Genomic DNA, 19356 nt, shown 5'->3' on the forward strand with positions numbered 1-19356 from the left:
TGCCGAAAACATCTTGGATGATGCTTATCAGTATTACTTTCATTATTGGCATATCTAAAAACTGTCTTCCTGACTTCATAAGTCATCCTGATGAAGGCGTGGTCTTTGAATTTGCTACGAGTTATCTCGATATTGATTTCTCAATTCGTAAGTTCATAATCAGGATAGTTCTCCCATCATTATTCCATCTATTAATTATCGAGATAGTCTTAATGATTGGAACACTATTGATGTGCTATCCTGACTTCATAAGCTATTCCGATGAGCTTGCATGATACATTCATTTATACTTTCTTTCATCGGGATACCATACACCATCTGGATAGCCTTTTTAACTTATCCTGATCTTATATATAATTGCGACAGGATTTGCATCGACATGATTTATCCCAAAATGTGTGTCGAGATAACTTTATTCTATCGACTTTACAAAGTATTGCTACTCCGCCCTGGTGATTATTCTGATAGGTGTCTCAATTATCACATTCGGTATAACTATACCGATAGCCATATTTAGTATTGATTTATTGGATCGGGTTAGCTATCCCGATATATACATGAAATGCTGCTTAATGAAAGTTATTTTACTGATCTTTCTTGGGTCTACTATGGGTTATTCACATAGGATTTAGGACATATTGGATATGGTATGTGAGATCTTATACTAGGAAGAACAGAAATTCTGTAGCTTCAATCTTCAACTATCTCTAATACAAAATCTTGGTGATGACTGACATGCCACGGGTACTAAGTATTATTAGTAGATTTTGGGGTTTCAACAGTAGGGTAAAACAATTAAAACCTTTTTAAGAGTGCATAAAAAGTAGAACATATGAGACTCTTTGTGTTCCTTGCAATGAAAAATGATATTAGAGGAAAACTCTTATGATTGTAGGCCAAATCCAAATAAGGCAAATGTTAAACTATACAATTTTTTTGCATACATAATAAGTCTTTAGATAGAGAATACCCTAGCCCATAAAATCTATTGCTACATCAAAACTAGGCTGCTCTTCATATGCCAATATAAAAAAAATGTTTCTCTTCATATGCCAACATGATGGATCATTTATTGTATCCATTTCATCTACTCTTTTTTCTTGCATTTATTTGCTCATATTTTTCATCATTTATCATTCAAGTGCCTGCTTGTGCAACTTTTGGCATGAGGGGTATCATCATCTCATCATTCCCCCTACAAGATATACATTATTACTTCATACCTAATCTACCTAATCTTAGCTACTTTTCTTTTCTTCAAGATGATGTTACTTCAAACATGATTTCAATTAGGGGCAAAATATACATTTAAAAATTTCACCTTATCACTTGTTTCATCCACTTCACATATATCACACAATTCATCCAATCATCTCCTAGGTCCTCTTATCATCCATTTAACCACATTGTTACCTAATTACCTAGGTATTTGTTTCATTTAATCATCTAATTTAATCATTTATCACCCAATACACACATGCCATCAGCTTATCACCTAGGGTTGCTAACAGTTACTAATTTAATTAAATAATTACCAAGTTATTTAATTGATACTATTCATTGATTTAATAACTTAGTTATTCATAATTATTACTTATTCACTTAATTAAAAATATCCAAACATTATCCATTAATAAATTAATTTAATATTACTTTTTACCTTATTTGTATAATCAATATAATTAATTAATTAATTTTGAGTCATCTAGTTGAACTCAAGTCATCGCTTCTAGTCCCACTCATCAACGAAATTCACTTCCACTCATCCATGCAACAATCAACTCCCCTTGATTCTCTCATGCACTTAGTTAACTCCTTAATTAGATCTAGTTACATTGAGTTAATTATTTTAATTAAAAATTAATATACTATGCAACTCTCCTATGTAATATGCCACATCTCTTGATTAACCATCCAAAATCATGGATTATATTCAAGGACCAAGATTTAATCCTAACCATTCATCAAATTCTCCTCCAAATATATGAATCAACACATTCATCATTAATTAGAATGCATTATGAAGTGCTATCAAGCATTATAGAGCATTATCAAGTATCATCAAGCATCGCCTAGCACACTCAAGATTCATTGGGTAAACATTGTGTCTGTTGGAAATGTGCCTCAAATTAACTTGACTTGTATTTTAGACTGATCAGAGTAACCTATCCCGAAGAAGCCCTCTTCTTGTGATCAGCTATCAGATGAGCAAGTTGAGTAGATCTGACGGTCGAGCGAAAAGATCCAACGGTTGTCGCTATACCGCGATGGGAAGATGATCGAAAGTTATTCCCCATGGCTTGGCGACAAAGCACATGCAAAAGGAAGCGAGTTAAAGACCGAGCAGATAAAGGTTGATCCAATGGTGGTCGTTACGTTGCGATGGGAAACTGCTCGTAAGTATATCCGTCGTGACATGGCGACCAAGTGGTGGGACCCAACAGGAGAGTGGCTAAGGCGAGTTAAAGACCGCGCAGATCAAAGTTGATCCAATGGTAGTCATTAGGTCGCGATGGGAAACTGATCATTAGTATATCCCTCGTGACATGGTGACCAAGTGGTGGGACCCGACAGGAGAGCGGCTATGGTGAGTTAAAGGCTGACAAGATCATAGAAAGTCAAATGGTGGTTGCTAGGTCGTGATGGGAAATTGCTCGTTAGACTTTCCATCGCAACCTAGCGACAAAGAAGAATTCTGGGCGGTTAGTGAGGCCGTGCTAAGATGCCAGGGTAGAGGCCCCAAAACCAATCAGGTGGTGTCATGTGGCAGAGCGCAGAGAGAGATCGAAGTGTCATTGGAGATCAGAAGAACTATTTGTTTTCTATGCCGATGCCTGATGAGGTCGCCTTTGGCGATCGGGTTTGATATCATCAAATCAAAGTCTAAAAGCTGAACACTTGGACATTAAAGATGGTCTTGTTGGTGTATGTGAATACGAACCATCATGAATGCAAACTGACGTAGAGGGTTAGACTTCAAACCGTTGATGAAGTTGCTCAAATGAACTGTCGACAATCTGTTATATGTAGCCATTGGATAACTATGGTGGGTGACTGATATCTGGTAGCCGATTGTAGTGTCCAATTCGTGAATCTGAGAATGAATACCTATAGTTGCAGGCTGAAACTTTATTGTAAATTTATTTACTGGAAATAAAGTGTCAAACTATTGGTGGTGGGTTTTTTCCTGAAAGGGTTTTCCCACGTAATTCTTGGTGTTCTGTCTCTATGTTGATTCTATGTGTTTTATCTATGTTGTTCTTAATGTCCTGTAAAAGTTTTAAACTGCATTTCTTGCATGATCTTCCCTGTTAATTGACATTAGGAAGGCGCTTCCGCACTGTGCTTTCCTTACAAGTGGTATTAGAGCTTGGTCCTTTTTGTTATCCTTGTTGGGTAGGGTTGGTTTTTTGTGTCAGTTTTGTTTCAGTGGGAGTCTTGCAAAGTGTCTACTTGTTTGTTTTATAGGTTAAGATGGCAAGTACCTCAGGGCAAATAGACATGGAGAAATTTAATGGTTCCAATTTCAAACTATGGAAACTCAAGATGGAAGACTTGTTGGTCGACCAAGACCTTTGGATTGTTATGTCTTGGCAGAAACCTACAGGCATGAAGCAAGAGGATTGGGAATTAGTCATCCGGAAGGTAAGGGGTGTAATCAGGCTATGTCTTGCTGATTCTATTCTTTTAAACATCCATGAAGATAAAACTACACATCTTCTCTAGAATAAGTTGGGAGATATTTATCAAGGCAAGTCCTTGGTGAATAAACTTTTCTTGAGGAAGAAGTTGTACTCTTTGAAGATGGATGCAGGAACACCATTGACAAACCACTTGAATTCATTCAACATGGTTCTTGCATAGTTGACTTCTATTGGTGTGTCCATTCAGGAGGAAGAATGTTGCATGCTGCTATTATGTTCATTGCCTGACTCTTGGAATCACTTAGTGATGGATATCGGTAGTACTACAACCCAGTTTAAGATGAATACTATGGTTAATACTCTTTTGTCAGAAGAAATGAGAAAGAAGTCTTCTGAGATGATAAAAGATGCACTCTCTGTTCGAGGTAGACCAAAGGACAAAGACAAGAAGAAAGGAAAGAAGTCCAAGTCCAAGTCTCAAGAGAGATCAAAATCTCTAGGCAAGAAGTCAAAGGTGAAGTGCTGGAACTGTGCGCAGAAAGGGCATATCTGAAAGGATTGCAAGGATGAGAAGAAGAAGAAGAAGTATTTTGACACCGAATCTTCTCAGAGTGATGCAGATGCATTTGTAGCAACCCTGATAGTGCCTACCTCAAATGACACCTGGCTAGTAGATTCTGGCGCATCTTTTCACATGACCTCCCACAAGGAGTGGTTCTTAAAGTATGAACCGTATGTTGGTGGAAAGGTATACTTGGATAGTGATTCTATGTTAGAGATTGTAGGGAGAGGCAAAATTAAAATTCAATTCCCAGATGGTAGAGTGAAGGGGATCAATGGAGTTCTTATATACCAAGTTTGGCAAGAAACCTTCTGTCTGTAAGTAAACTTAATGATGCTTGAGTACAAGTTACTTTTGTATATGGTGGTTGCAAGATGAATAGGGGTTCCATTGTATTGGCAAAGGGTGATCACATTGGTACATTGTATAAGTTAAATACTAAACCTATATATTGTAATGTAAACTCTGAAAAGTCTGTTAAGACAACTGTAATGATGCATAATGCTAATTCATTGGAAGCTAAACTTCATGCTGAGAAAACAATGCTCTGGCATAATAGGTTATGCCACATAGGTGAAAAAGGTTTAAAAGATTTGAAGAATAAGAATCTGGTTGAAGGTCTAGATGATTGTAGTTTTGAGTTCGATTTCTACGAACACTGCATATATGGAAAACATAACCGTGTTCAGTTTTATTCCAGTTCTCATAAATCTTCTAATATTCTGGATTATGTTCACTCTGATGTGTTTTGTCTAGTGGATATTCCTTCTCTATCTAAGTCTAAGTACTATGTATCTTTTGTAGATGATTATTCAAGAAGGACATTTGTGTACTTTCTTAAAAGTAAATCAGAAGTGTTCAGTCGATTTAAGGAGTTTAAGAACCTTGTTGAAAATCAGACTGGGAGAAGGATTAAATGTTTAAGAACAGACAATGATGGTGAATACTGTAGTGTAGATTTCGACAAGTACTGTGTTGATCATGGAATTAAGAGACATAAGACTATACCTTACACTCCACAAAAAAATGGAGTTGCTGAAAGGCTGAATTGATCTCTAATGGAGAAAGAAAGAAGCATGTTGAGCGGAGCTGGGCTGGAACAAAAATTCTGGGCTGAAGCAGTTGCTACAACATGTTACCTACTGAATCGCTCTCCTACTTCAACATTGGTTGACAAAACACCTATGGAAGCATGGTCTGGTAAGAAACCTTCTTTAAGACACCTTCATGTTTTTGGTGCAGAGGCATATGCTCATGTGCCTGATGTTAATAGATCTAAGTTGGATAACAAAGTTGTGAAATGTATCTTCATTGGCTATGGAGTTGGGGTGAAAGGATACTGTAGACGTATAAAAATGACCATATTCCTAAATAAATATTTAATGTTCATTTTATTCTCAATCCTCTATTTAGTTAAATCAAATTTAATTAAATAATCCACATTCTTCTATTTAATTAAATAAATTATTCAATTTATTTATTTAAATTCACTTAAGCCCTTTATATCATTTAATTGAATAAATCATTTTATTTAATTAAATCCCTTCTCTCTACTTTTAATTAAATTTACATTTAATTAAATAGTTCACCCCAATTAAATAAATCTAATTTATTTAAATCCCCAACTTGGAACCAAATTGAAATAAAACAATTTATTTTAATTAAATCCTATTATCCCTCACCCACTTGCATTTTCCTACATCTCCCACTTGCCTCCTAACCCCTTTCTAAATTCTTCTAGAATCCATCTAATCCTAATCAATTAAGCTAAACACTTCATTTATTCCTTTTCCCTAAATTTGAGGAGGTCACTTCTCAAATTTGGAATAAAGTCTTCCAAAGGCATTAAAGCCTTTATGCCTTCAACAAGCTAACTTGTTGAATACCCCCAAATTTGGAAGGACTCTTACAAATTTGTCCCCAAAGTCTTCAAACCATTAATGGTTAACTAACCCTTTGTGTTATGGTTAGAGACATTTTGCCTAACTCAACCCTCATCTAACCTAGGGGTCTCATCAAGCATTCATTGCTTTGACCATGGTTATCCCTTTAACCCTTACACAAGAGTTTATCCTTTGGGTAAAAGCTTTATCCAATGGATAACCTTAACGTAACCTTAACCCTTACCTCCTAAAGTAACCCTGAGGTCTTATCAAGCATTTAATGCTTCTTACACCCCCTCTCAACCAGTCATATGTTGATAATTGTGACCATTTCATTGGTGAGAATTGCAAACATGGATTGATATCTTTCAATCTTGACCCTTAATAAAATCCTTCAATCCTGACCATCCATTGCCCTGTTTCTTCTATAAATAGAGCCCTCATTCCCTCATTTTTATGATACAAGTCTTTAGCATCATACTTATACTCAATTTTAGCAAGCATTTAGCCTCTCTTTGCTATAGGAATTAATCTAATAAACATTTTAGAGTATTTCTATTATCTTAGCCTAGTATATCATGTTAGGATAGTATTTTTACTAACCTTGTCATCTTATCATCTAGTTTAACTCATTTGTTAGAATCATGCATAAATAGGATGCATTCATGCTAAACTTAATCAAAAACATCCCTCATTCTTGCATTTGTCATCCCTAAGTCACTTTGCTCAATGATTTGAGAGCAAAGACATTAGCTTGAGGGACCTTGTGAGATAGAGAACCACATAACACACCCTGGGGAGTTGAGATATTCCTTATAGCTCCATAACTTGCACCAAGAGTTCCATGGGTGTGTGGGCAAGTCTCTGAATATTTTTGTATTTTAAGTTTCATTGAACCGCTTTTCCTGCATACATTTCTGGTGCCCACCGTGGGGCATAACCCCATTAATCAAATCAGTTTTTGAATCTAATAAACTTTGCAGGTATGCGGGAAACGAGAATCGACACGTAGGGAATCTGTCTTGGTGCATCCGGTATACTGTTCGGCGCATTGAACTCATTTCCTAGTGCGTAGAAACCCTCCCTTAGTGCATAAAATTTTAAATTTTTTTTTCTGTAGCTTTCAGCATGGGAATTTAATAGTCTAGTGCTTTTGGAAATCAGTTTAGCGCATAGGGTTTGTCTGATAGCACATCCGGGGCATTCTGTAGCGCATACAACATATTCTGTAGTGCATCATAGATAGAGAACAAAAAATAATTTGCAACCAAGATCAGAATTAGACTTGTGAAAGTCCACAAAACCAGTATTTTGCTAACTGATTTAATTGTTGTTTTACAGGTAAACTGACAATTTAATTGTAGGTTTGGAGCTTATTTTTATTAAAGCTAGATTTAAAGTAGTTTGAAGTTTTTACTAACTTAGCTAAGTTAGTTAAAATTTTAAATTTCTTTCATTTCTTGTTTAAATTAAAATTGAACTCACACCTTATTTTGGGCAATTAAAAAGAACCACAACAAAAATATTTTCTTGCTTAGGAGAAAATTTCCATTTGAGGCATCCAAAAAGAACCAAACCATCTTTCATTTTGCAAAAGGCTTTAAAAACAACCTCACCATCCTTTGGTGTCTAAAAGGATCAACTTTAATTTTTGCAAGGTAAAAGATCCACACTTGTCCAATTTATTCAAAGTTAAAGAGGGAAGTTCTTCCCCTTTGTCGATTTATTTTGTTGACCAAAATCGAAGTTTTGCTTTGTTGACTAGGTTTCTTTACTAGAATAAGCAATCACTGATTTGAGGAAATAAAATAAACACCATGTTTATGTGGAGAAATATCTCCACGTAGGCTTTACCAAATCATTGTGATAAAAGGTTAAAAAGAACACTTGTTTGCTTTGCTGTGAAAGTGAAAAGTATATGCTCTCCCCTTAATTGGGTGATCAAAAAGCTAGACCACTCTTATGCTTTCAGTGTTTATAGCATTAAATCCTTTAGTAGGCCTGCCCTCCCGAGGAGTTGAACAACTCTTAAAGCCATTCTTTGGCCAGTGTGAGGGGAATGACCTAAGTGGGGAACGACTTTGAAGCCAAGTGTTCCAACCCACTATAATCAAAAGTGGAAAGCAAAAAAACTCTTTTTCAACGGTTGTGCGCAGCGATTAGCCTTCCCCCAGTATCTTTACGATAGGTAAAGCCTTTGTTCTAAAGGTTGGGAAGCCTCCTAAAAGAGTTTATCATTGACGGGCGAATAGGAAGCCTGATTACGAACTTTAGCATTAGAAACCTTGAGCCAAGTCAGTATCCAAACATTTGTAGTATCATAGTGCAAGGGTGGGGAAGAATCCACCCCCAAGATTACTCACCATATATCTCCCAAGATAACTACTTAATTGTGGAGCAATTCACTTTGAGTTAATTTCTGGCAAAAGGCAAAAAAATGGGCACCCTTTAGGGGGTGACAAGGCTGTTTGAGCTGATGGAGTGTCGAGATTAGTGAGATATGGTATTGTCAATGACCCTTGAATAAAGAGTCTGATTGAATTGTTTTATTTGTATCAAAATCTGTTGAAACACTGGGGATTTGAACACATCCTCGTAGAATATACACTCATTGTTTAGACTAGGCAAAATGGTTATCTCTTTGGTGCTGTGCTTTCATTTATTACTTCAAAAAATAATCCATCATCATTAAGACAAAAATTTAAAAATCACAAGAAAACCACCAAGTCAAAACTACCAGGGTAGTTTAGCACGTAAGAGCAACATCTTAGTGCTTTGGTACCATCATCTAGCGCATGCAAGCTTCAACATAGCACATTGCTTCTGAACTTTAGTGTATAATCAATCCCCAAATTAGCAGTTCAAACCTTAGCGCTTTCTGAAAACAACCTAGCACATAGAAGCAACAACTTAGCGTGTGAAGATCAAACATTAGCGCGTTGAAGTCATCAGTTAGCACATTTATAGGACATATTGGCGCAACATTTTCAAACCAAACCAAAGTCAAACAGTCCAAGTTAGTGCGTCAGAAAGGTAGCTTAGCATGTGGAGACCATTTTCTAGCGCATTGTGAATATTTGGTAGCACATTGGGTTTCTGGCTTAGCGCATAGCCGAAACTAAGAAAACAGGGGGCAAAACAGGAGCTATTTTTGAAAATTCTAAAAACAGTTTAGGAAACCCCTTTTTTCTCACTTGAACTCCATCAAACAAAAAATCAAAAATCAGAGTATCAAAACTGCTCCCATGACAATTTCTCCTTGAAACAAAGTTGTCAGAATCTAAAAACTAGTCAAAAGATAAAACACATCTCTCCTATTAGAATCAGGTAACCCCATTGCTAGTATCAAAAGGTCTTTCAAATCACACATATTTCATCCCAAAACATACTTGTTTTAAACTCAAAGTTATCAAATCAAGTTTCCATATCGGGAAAACTCTTATTCCATAACATTTGACGCACTTTGTTGTGAGGGGGCATCTAAACCTTCATTTGATAAAAGTAAAACATAAGTTTTCAAGCAATATATCTAAATCTAAAACAAATCAAAGGAAACCATTGGTCGCTTGTGCATGACTAATCCTCATATTCTAAGAAGAAAGAGTATTTATCATAACACTAAGTGGAGGAAACAACAACCCAGTTCTCTGAAACTTGCCAAAAGGAATAGGTTTTTGTACATCAATCACCAACTCTTCAAATCTCATCGAACATTCCTCCGTCATATGTGTTTGTATCTTCAAGACAAAACAAACGAGTTTGACAAGGAACCATTGAAGAGTAGAGCATTCTGTCAAAAGGCGACATTAATCCAACGCTTGAATCACAAAGGAAAAATCAATTTGGCTTTCTTCCCAGAAGTTTGCATCACCTACAACACACCTCAAGTAGAGCCACCAACACCTGAACAAGACACAAAAGAGGAATTCATTCCCTTCGTCACCAGAAAGTTTCTATTAGATGCCCGCTATCACTCGCTCTCAACACAACAAACAAAGAGAAACACAACTTGAATCCAATATGGGGTGATGATTATCAACCCCTTCGACCATCCAAATCTGAAAGAAACAGAGATCACTGAAGAACTCCTTCAGGAATGCCAAGAAAGTGCCTCATTCCGAAGACTCATGGAAAGACTCATAGAGGTTGACAAAGAATAATATCTACTCATGCTTGCAAGCAAAGGAGTAAGGATCCCCGAAGATTTTGATTTAAACACATTTAGAACAAGTTCTCAACTCTATACTTATCAAGAATAACAAAGAGAAGAAGACACATGTGACCTTGAACAAAACATACTGGAGCAAAACATACCTGAGCAAAACATCCCTGAACAAAGCATACTGCTACACACGCCATTTCAAACTAGACACAATGAGAAGGAAGAACTCTTCCCTCGACAAACAAAAGAACCCTTGGTTGCTCTCACACAGCAAATACAACTACTACAAAAACAAATGCAAGACATGCAACAAGGGTCAACAGTACGGTATTCCTTGAATGAAATTTGTCCTTATCCTTTTGACAAAAGGCTAAACATGGTGCCTTTTCCCCCAAATTCAGACATTCCCAAATTCAACAAGTATGATGGGAAAAGTGATCCACGTGATCATGTTCAAGAATTTTATACCATGAGCCTGGAATTTGCTCATGATGACACCTATTTAATGAGATTATTCCCAAGAAGCTTGGGAGGGCAAATAATGGAATGGTTGTCCAAAATAACACCTCCTATCAGATCTTTTGACGAGTTAGTCAACAAATTTATCACTCAATATTCCTACAACATTCAACATGCCATCACCATGGTAGATGTCTGCAATACCAAATAAAAGAACAACGAAACATTCATGGTATTCCTTCAACGTTGGTGATGAATGGTTTTGAGATATCCTCAAGATGTGCCTGAAAAGGAAAAGATAGAAATTTTCATCGATAATTTGAATAGTGAGATGAGTTACATACTCAAACTCTAATGCATACCATCTTTTGCCAAATTAATTGAAAATGGCATCCAAGTAGAGGAGGCATGTGTCAAGAAAGGAACATTGAAATTATTCAAAGAAGGAACAAATTCATGCAACAAAGCTAATGATATAAAGTCCAAATGACCAGTGTTGGCTTTATCAGGTAATCCTCAGACTACCAAGTATCAAAAGGGTGCTAACCGAGTCACTAACCCTTATGTACCCAATACCAATCAAGATAATCTTAACACAAACAACACTAACAATGCTCAAAACAATAACACCAATCGAGGACCCAACACAAACTCACAAGGTAACACCAACAATTCTCCTAAATGAAATTACACACCATTAGGGCAATCATTGGAGTTCGCATTCAGAGAGCTACTAGCAAACAAAATTATATCCTTACCAGCAGTCAACAACTTTGAACCACAGGTCAAACCACCTTGGTGGAATGACTCACACTTTTGTGATTTTCACCGAAACAGAGAACATCAAACAAATGATTGCATGAGATTGAAAAACATTGTTCAAGACATGATTGATAGAGGCGATTTAGCAGTTGATGGTCTCAAGACAAATGGTGACCATGGAGTCTTCAAGAATCCTCTTCCAAACTACAACAAGGATGGAGCTTCCACCTCAAAAGATACACGGGGAGCTCGTATCAATCACATATATAATAGCACCATCAATCATATATCAACTGATGAAAATCAAGTAAATGTTATTACAATCAATTATAAATGCAACTATGAATCAGTCAATGTAACCACAAGAGCTCAAAATATGTCCTGAAGAGACATACATCAACACCAAACCCCATACCCAAAATTCAATATGATCTGGTCAGTCAACTGCGCAAAACTCCTACTCAAATATGTATACTCAAGTTGCTGAAACTTTCACCAAAGCACAAAGATATCTTGGAACAGGCGCTATTAGAAACAAATGTACCTCAAGATCTAGATGCTGACAAATTCGAAGCCATGGTGGCTCACATGACGGGGCCTCATAATCTCACCTTTTCTGAGCATGATAATATTTCATTGAGCCATCCACACAATACTCCACTCCACATTAAAGTCTTGGTCTACAAACATTGAGTCAAAAGAGTATTAATAGATGGAGGAGTTGGACTCAATATATGTACCTTAAAACTTATCCCTGCATTAGGCTTCTCTGAGGAGTCTATTGATCCATGTAAAAAGATCACTATCAAGGCATATGATGATGAGGAAAGATCATCCAAAGGAACAGTGGTGTTGCCGATTCAAGTGGGACCAATACAAAAGGACACTATGTGCCAAGTCTTAGACATAGACCTCACATACAATATCTTATTAGGCCGACCTTGGATACATGAGATGCAAGCAGTACCTTCAACTTATCACCAGTGTGTTAAGTTCCCATACAATGGATAAGAAATCTCTATTTCAGCAGATTTTAACCCTTTTCAACATTGTAATGCTATGGGGGAAACCCAAGACAGTTTGGTTCCACATAACAGAGAAAAACAAATCTCTTTAGCATCAAATCCTTGACAAGAAAAGCCTAAGTCTTTATCTATGGATTTCAAACAGAAGATGAAAATCAAAGAACAAGGCATGGGAGAGTACTCTTTGGAACCCTTGTGTTTAGTCAACTTACCAGTGTCACCTAAATTTCATGGGATACCTACAACATCAACACATCAAACAACACAACCCATCACCAAGTTTGGTGACAAGTTTATTCAACTAGGCATATTAGCACATGAATCAGAAGAGAAGGACATCCTTAGTTGGCTGTACAAAGATGAATAAGAAGGCAAAGAAGCTTTAATGGAGGTGGCTATACTAACACAAATATATGGAAAAGGCTACCTAATGATGCAATAAATGGGATACAATGGCAAAGGACCTATCGACAAGTGTCAAGAAGGTGTCAAAGAACCATTGGATCCTCCTTCACAATTTTGTAAAGACAAAACAAGATTGGGCTATGAACACACTCTACCACCAAAGAAGACACCAAGCAAATACCAGAAACCTTAGTGGAAGGCAAAGAATAAATACAAGGAAAACTCATGGCAGGAGGCATTATTTGAATCAACAGAAACAATCTGAAAGGAACGTGAATCCCAAGAAAAAGAGAAACACCAAGAGAAAGTAGTCATTCAAAAGGCAGAAGCACCTTGTGCAGAGGTACATCATGTTTAGGAACCTATTTCAAACAAAGAAGAATCACCCTCGAACAATATCATGACTCCCCAAGGAGAGATAGTATATGAGCAGATGCAATGAGTAGAAGTAGGATCTGATACCGAATCTAAGAAGACTGTCATACTAGTGGGTGAACTCACAATACTGGTTCCCACTTTTTGACCAACTTTGACACTTAGATGAACATTTTGCAAAAAACCTTCACTTTCCGACACCTATAACTTTTAAATCGTTAAGAATTTGAAGATGATGTAAACTAGTGATTTGTAACATCCTTTTTGTAGATTCTAAATATATTTTTTTCAAATTTTTCTGAATAAAATTTTATTGATTTTTCCATCTCCCTCAAAAGTAGTTTTTTACAGAAAACAACATTTTTTAAGAGTGATGTGCATCCCGAAACGTATAAATTTTTTTCTATAAATGATAAAAACTTATCTCTTTTAAATTTTGGTTTGTAACATCAATACCCAGGGCATGCAGTTGGTTTGATAGTGATATGTTGAATATTTTTTATTTTATTAAGTTTTGAAGTCCGGCTAATTATAATTTAGATATAGGTGTACGTTTGAACACGTAACTTGCTCTATATATATCAAAATTGAGTTTTATTTTTTTTGTTAGAAAGAAGACATCAATACCTCAAGCGTAGATATTTTTCAGAATTTGTTTGAATTAGTTTGCTATTTTTCCCAATGCATTGAACAAAGAAGTTCATGTTCGGTGAAAAACGTACATTCATAAAAAATAAAATAAAAATATATTAATAAACTTAAATATATTAAAAATTATACTATTTGGAAAGCTTATAATAAGGACTAAATCCTCAAGAAAATAAAACTTCTAAATGAATTCGTTTGACCCCTCAAAAGCTAATGTAAAGTTGGTTTTTTATCAGCATTTGATAGATGCAAAGGAGACTCCATTGCAAGTATGATTTAGAAGTAGAGAGGTTCTATCCAAGAAATTTTGATCTAAGAGCCTTTGATCTAACTCTCTTCAATTAATTACTTCAAATGGGACCTCTTAAAGCTTAAATAATTATATTTTCCAAAAAATGTATGATTTCAGCAAAAATCAGGATGTACCAAAAAGTGGGAACCAACTTTGTGAGTTCACCCTAGTATCAATCATCAAGGACCTGTTTTCACCCTACAACATACTAGTCCACAACACTAAAAGTATCTGCGATAATACCTCAGAAACTGATTCAAATGAATATGAATGGGGTAGTTGTTCCAACGTTACTGAGGATATTGCTGAAAACACTAGTCATATACCCCTTTCTCAAGAAGGACAAGGCACAGAACCAAGACTACTTGAATTTGGTCCACAAAATATCTATGATGCCAAGGAAAACGAGCAACGACATTATGAACAAGTTTACACGGAAGATGATACCATCGAAGACCTTGACAACATCATTAAATTATTCAATGTCCCGACCAACCTCGATGATACCTCCATCCCGACACTTACATTGGCTGAACTTGACCCACCTAATGACTCTTTACCACTCATCTTTCCTGACCTCATAGATTGGGATGAACTTGAAAAACATGACATACCAATATTCCCAAATGATGAGTCCATTGTCCATTACTTATGTACCATTAACCCAAAAAAAGACTACCAGTGAATAAAGTAATGACATCTGCAATCAGGGGAGTACCAAGTCTTTCAGTCACAAAAATGAAAGAAATAAAGGATCCACTACTGAAAACTAGTCAATGGCGGCACTAGATCACAAAAAAGTAAAAAACAAAGGACGCATCTGTAGGTGAAAACCTTCTTGAGGCACCTAAAGATGAGATACTTGACACTCTTCCTGAACATTATCAAGAGCGGTCACCCATATTGATTGAGCCCACTCAATCAATCAACATCGGTAGAACATAAACATCCAAAAACATACACCTAGCAGGATCTCTGATAGAAGAAGAAAAACAAGAGTTTATTAAATTCTTCAAAGCAAAGAAAATCAAGTTTTCTTGGTCATACGCATATATGCCCTGGATTGATCCACATCTAATCATGCATCACTTGTCTATTGCTCTAGCAACCAAGCCAGTTAAGCAAAAACTGAGAAAAATGAATCCACATGTGGCACTTATGGTCATGGCTGAGCTAAAGAAACTATTAGACGTCGGATTTATTCGACCTATAGACTATGCTGAATGGATTTCCAACATTGTGCTAGTTTCAAAACTAGATCTTAGTATCAAGATATGCATCGATTTTAGAGATGTCAACAAAGCCTGTCCAAAGGATGAATTTCCTTTGCCCAATATCGACATAATTGTAGACCTCATAGCAAGCCATGCAATGTTATCACTAATGGATGGTTTTTCTGGCTATAATCAAATCAAGATAGCTCCAGAGGATCAAGATAAAACAACATTTACCTGTCCTTGGGGAACGTATTGTTGGAACATCATGTGGTTTGGCTTAAAGAATGCTGGGGCAACTTATCAACGAGTGATGACAAAAATATTTCATGACATAATGCATACCTTCATAGAGGACTATGTGGATGATTTACTAGCTAAATCATTTACTCGAGCAGAACATCTGGGCATCTTAGAGAAAATTTTTGACAGATTGGAAAAATTTCAAGTCAAGCTCAACCCTAAGAAGTGTGTCTTCGGGGTAACATTAGGCAAGTTATTAGGCTACATAGTCTTAGAAAAGGGCATTGAAGTAGATCCAACAAAGGTACAAGCCATCATGGAGATGCCACCACCTAAAAACATCAACCAACTTAGATCATTGCAAGGATGGCTCCAATCAATCAGATGATTCATCGCTCAACTAGCAGATAAAAGTCTACCATTCAATCATTTGCTACATAAGAATGTACCCTTCAGATGGGAAGCTAAATGTGTAGAATCATTCTATCAAATCAAGCAATATCTAATGAACCCACCAGTTCTAGTACCACCAATAGTAGGGAAGCCACTTATTCTCTACATATCAACAACAAACATATCACTGGGGGCACTGTTAGCACAAGAAAATCAGGAAGGCAAAGAAAGAGCCATCTATTACATCAGTAGAACTTTGAATGGATACGAGCTCAATTATACATTCATTGAGAAGGCTTGTCTCACAGTGGTATTTGCTTCTCAAAAGTTTCGACACTACATGCTAGCTCACACAATCAAGCTAGTAGCAAAAATAGACCCTCTCAAATACTTGCTCAACAAAGCAGCTCTCACAGGCAGATTGGCTAAATGGGTAATGATTTTCAACGAATTTGATATCCACTACACAGAGCATCGAGCTATCAAAGGACAAGTGATTGCAGACCAATTGGCCAATGCACCACTATCAGATAAACAACCAATGGAGATTGAATTTCCAGATAGGGATGTTCTTACTATGACCACCAAGAAATGGACCCTATACTTTTATGGATCCTACACTCAACATGGCTCAGGTGTTGGCATTTTGTTCATCACTCCTGACGGACACACCATACCAAGATCATATAGACTCATGTTTCCATGCACAAATAACATTGCTGAATATGAGGCACTGGTGACAGGAATCAAAATGGCCGCAAAATGGAGAATCATAGAATTGAAAGTCTATGGAGATTCACAACTAGTCATAAATCAGATCAACAATGACTATTAGATGAAAGATGACAAATTGCTACCATACAAACGAATGGTGGATAATTTCAAATAATATTTTGTACACATTACCTTCGAACAAATACCGAGGTTGGACAACAAAGCAGCCGATGCAATGGCTACTATTGCTTCACTGCTACAAATTCCAGAACAATAGAGTCGTTATGAGTTTCTGGTAGAGCAACTGTTCTCCCCAGCCTATGACCATTCTACATCCCATGTTATCTATGCCTTAACCGGTTCTAACTCTCCATTATATGGACCCATATATGACTATCTTAAAAACAATATCCTACCCATTGACCTATCTCGAAACCAAAAATGTAACTTTATCCAGCAAGCTGCCTATTATACCCTCACTCCTGACACTCTTTACCATCGAGGTCTAGATGATACTCTTCTTTGTTGCCTTGATCGTAACGAATCTGACTCGGCTTTACAAGAGCTTCACGAAGATATTTGTGGCACACATTAAAGTGGTCCTACTCTTGCTAAAAAACTTCTAAGAATGGGATATTACTGGCCGATAATGGAAAGAGATTCTTATCATTTTTCAAAGAAATGTCCTAAATGCCAAATCCATGGAAATCTTATACATGCAACATCACAGGAACTGTAGCCATTCACAACATCATGGCCTTTTTGCCAGTGGGGACTGAACTTAGTTGGCAAAATGCACCCTTCATCTTCAAATGGGCATAAGTTCATTATCACTGCAACATAATACTTTACCAAATGGATTGAAGCAGTCCCCATGACCATAGTGACTGGAAAACAAATTGCCTCTTTCATTCTTAATTATCTGATCTGTAGATATGGCATTTCAAGTTCCATCATCACAGATAATGGATGACCTTTCAAAAACCAAGATGTGCGAGAACTATGTGAACAATTCAAAATCCAACATCATTTCTTTACATCTTACTACCCATAGGGGAATGGTCAAGCCGAAGCATCCAACAAAACAATATTGAAAATCCTCAAGAAAACAATGAATGATGTAGGAAAAGATTGACATGTACAACTTAATCTAGCACTTTGGGTATACAGAACTAGCATCCGCACACCTACAAGAGCAACACCATATTCATTGGATCAGAAGCAATTTTACCCCTGGAGGTAGAAATCCCATCTCTTAGAGTATCTTTGAAAGGCCTCATTTCGGATGAAGAGTATTGAGTCAACTGATTGCAAGAGATAGAACTCCTAGATGAAAAAAGTCAACATGCATATACTCACCTCAAAGAATATCATCAACAAATGTGCCAAAGCTACAATCACAAGGTCATTCCTAGAATTTTTAAAATCGAAGATCTAGTACTCAAAGAAAATCCCAGAAATCAACAGGATCAGGAAAAGAAAGGGAAATTTGAACCTAACTGGTTAGGTCCCTATGTTATCATATCAACCTATGGATTAGGTGCCTATCAATTAACAACTTTGGAAGGAGATGTGCTTGACGAACCAACCAACAACATCCATTTGAAGAAATACTACACTTGAGCAGTCTAATGCACGAAAAAGTCAAAAAATTAAAAACATCAAAAAAATCATAAAAAAACCAAAAAATCAAGAAAAAGGTGCAATAAAAGAAACTGATGAAAACCTGGCAATAGGCGCTACTTGTGAGAGGACAACTCCTCTATCTATTACTCTCGAGCCTTTTATATCCACAGCCAACCACTACTGACCATCGCCCAACACTTTATCAAAATAACATTATTTAGGACATACTTAACATAGTCACTATCCTTGTTTATCCAAATATCATTTCGTCATATCCTACCATGGCTTGGTAATCACTATACATATCCACATCAGGAGGTAAATTTAGCTAGGGGCAACATTCATCAAGATTCTATCCTAAGTCAAAACTTGCAGCAAAATCTGAGCATCATGTCCAAAACAACAAATCGATAAATCAGGAGAACACAACATTGATCACTCAAAATGATTCACAATACATGATGGATGATTTTTTGAAGTATAAAATGTTTGCATCTCGTATGAAGTTTTGACTATTTTTGCACTTGAACTTTTTTGCATCATTGGATCCTCTACATTTTCTCAACAATGCATCGAGCTAGAGAAAGTCATTAAGACTCCAATATCTTTTTAGTTTTCTGTTCGTGAGGCGATCACTTGTATTGTGCAAATATTTGTCTCAAGACGTGATTCAAAGAATATCACTAAAGACATGGTTCCACTTTGCACATACAAATGGTTAATCTTTTCTATTTATACACAAGCCGCACTTAGGTCATCTTGGTTCAATTATACCTCGATGCTTGTGCCATCTTGCAAAATCAAAAATCATGTAAATTTTTCTCAGGTCATTATGGTTCAATTATACCATTATGCTTGTATAAATTTTCAACATATCCCAACAAATCAATGCTCAATGATGATAAACACAAAGAAAGCAAAAACATGTGACTATACAGGAACGACAAAC

The sequence above is a fragment of the Cryptomeria japonica genome, chromosome 8 (genome assembly GCF_030272615.1).
Source record: "Cryptomeria japonica chromosome 8, Sugi_1.0, whole genome shotgun sequence".
Taxonomy (NCBI): Eukaryota; Viridiplantae; Streptophyta; class Pinopsida; order Cupressales; family Cupressaceae; genus Cryptomeria; species Cryptomeria japonica.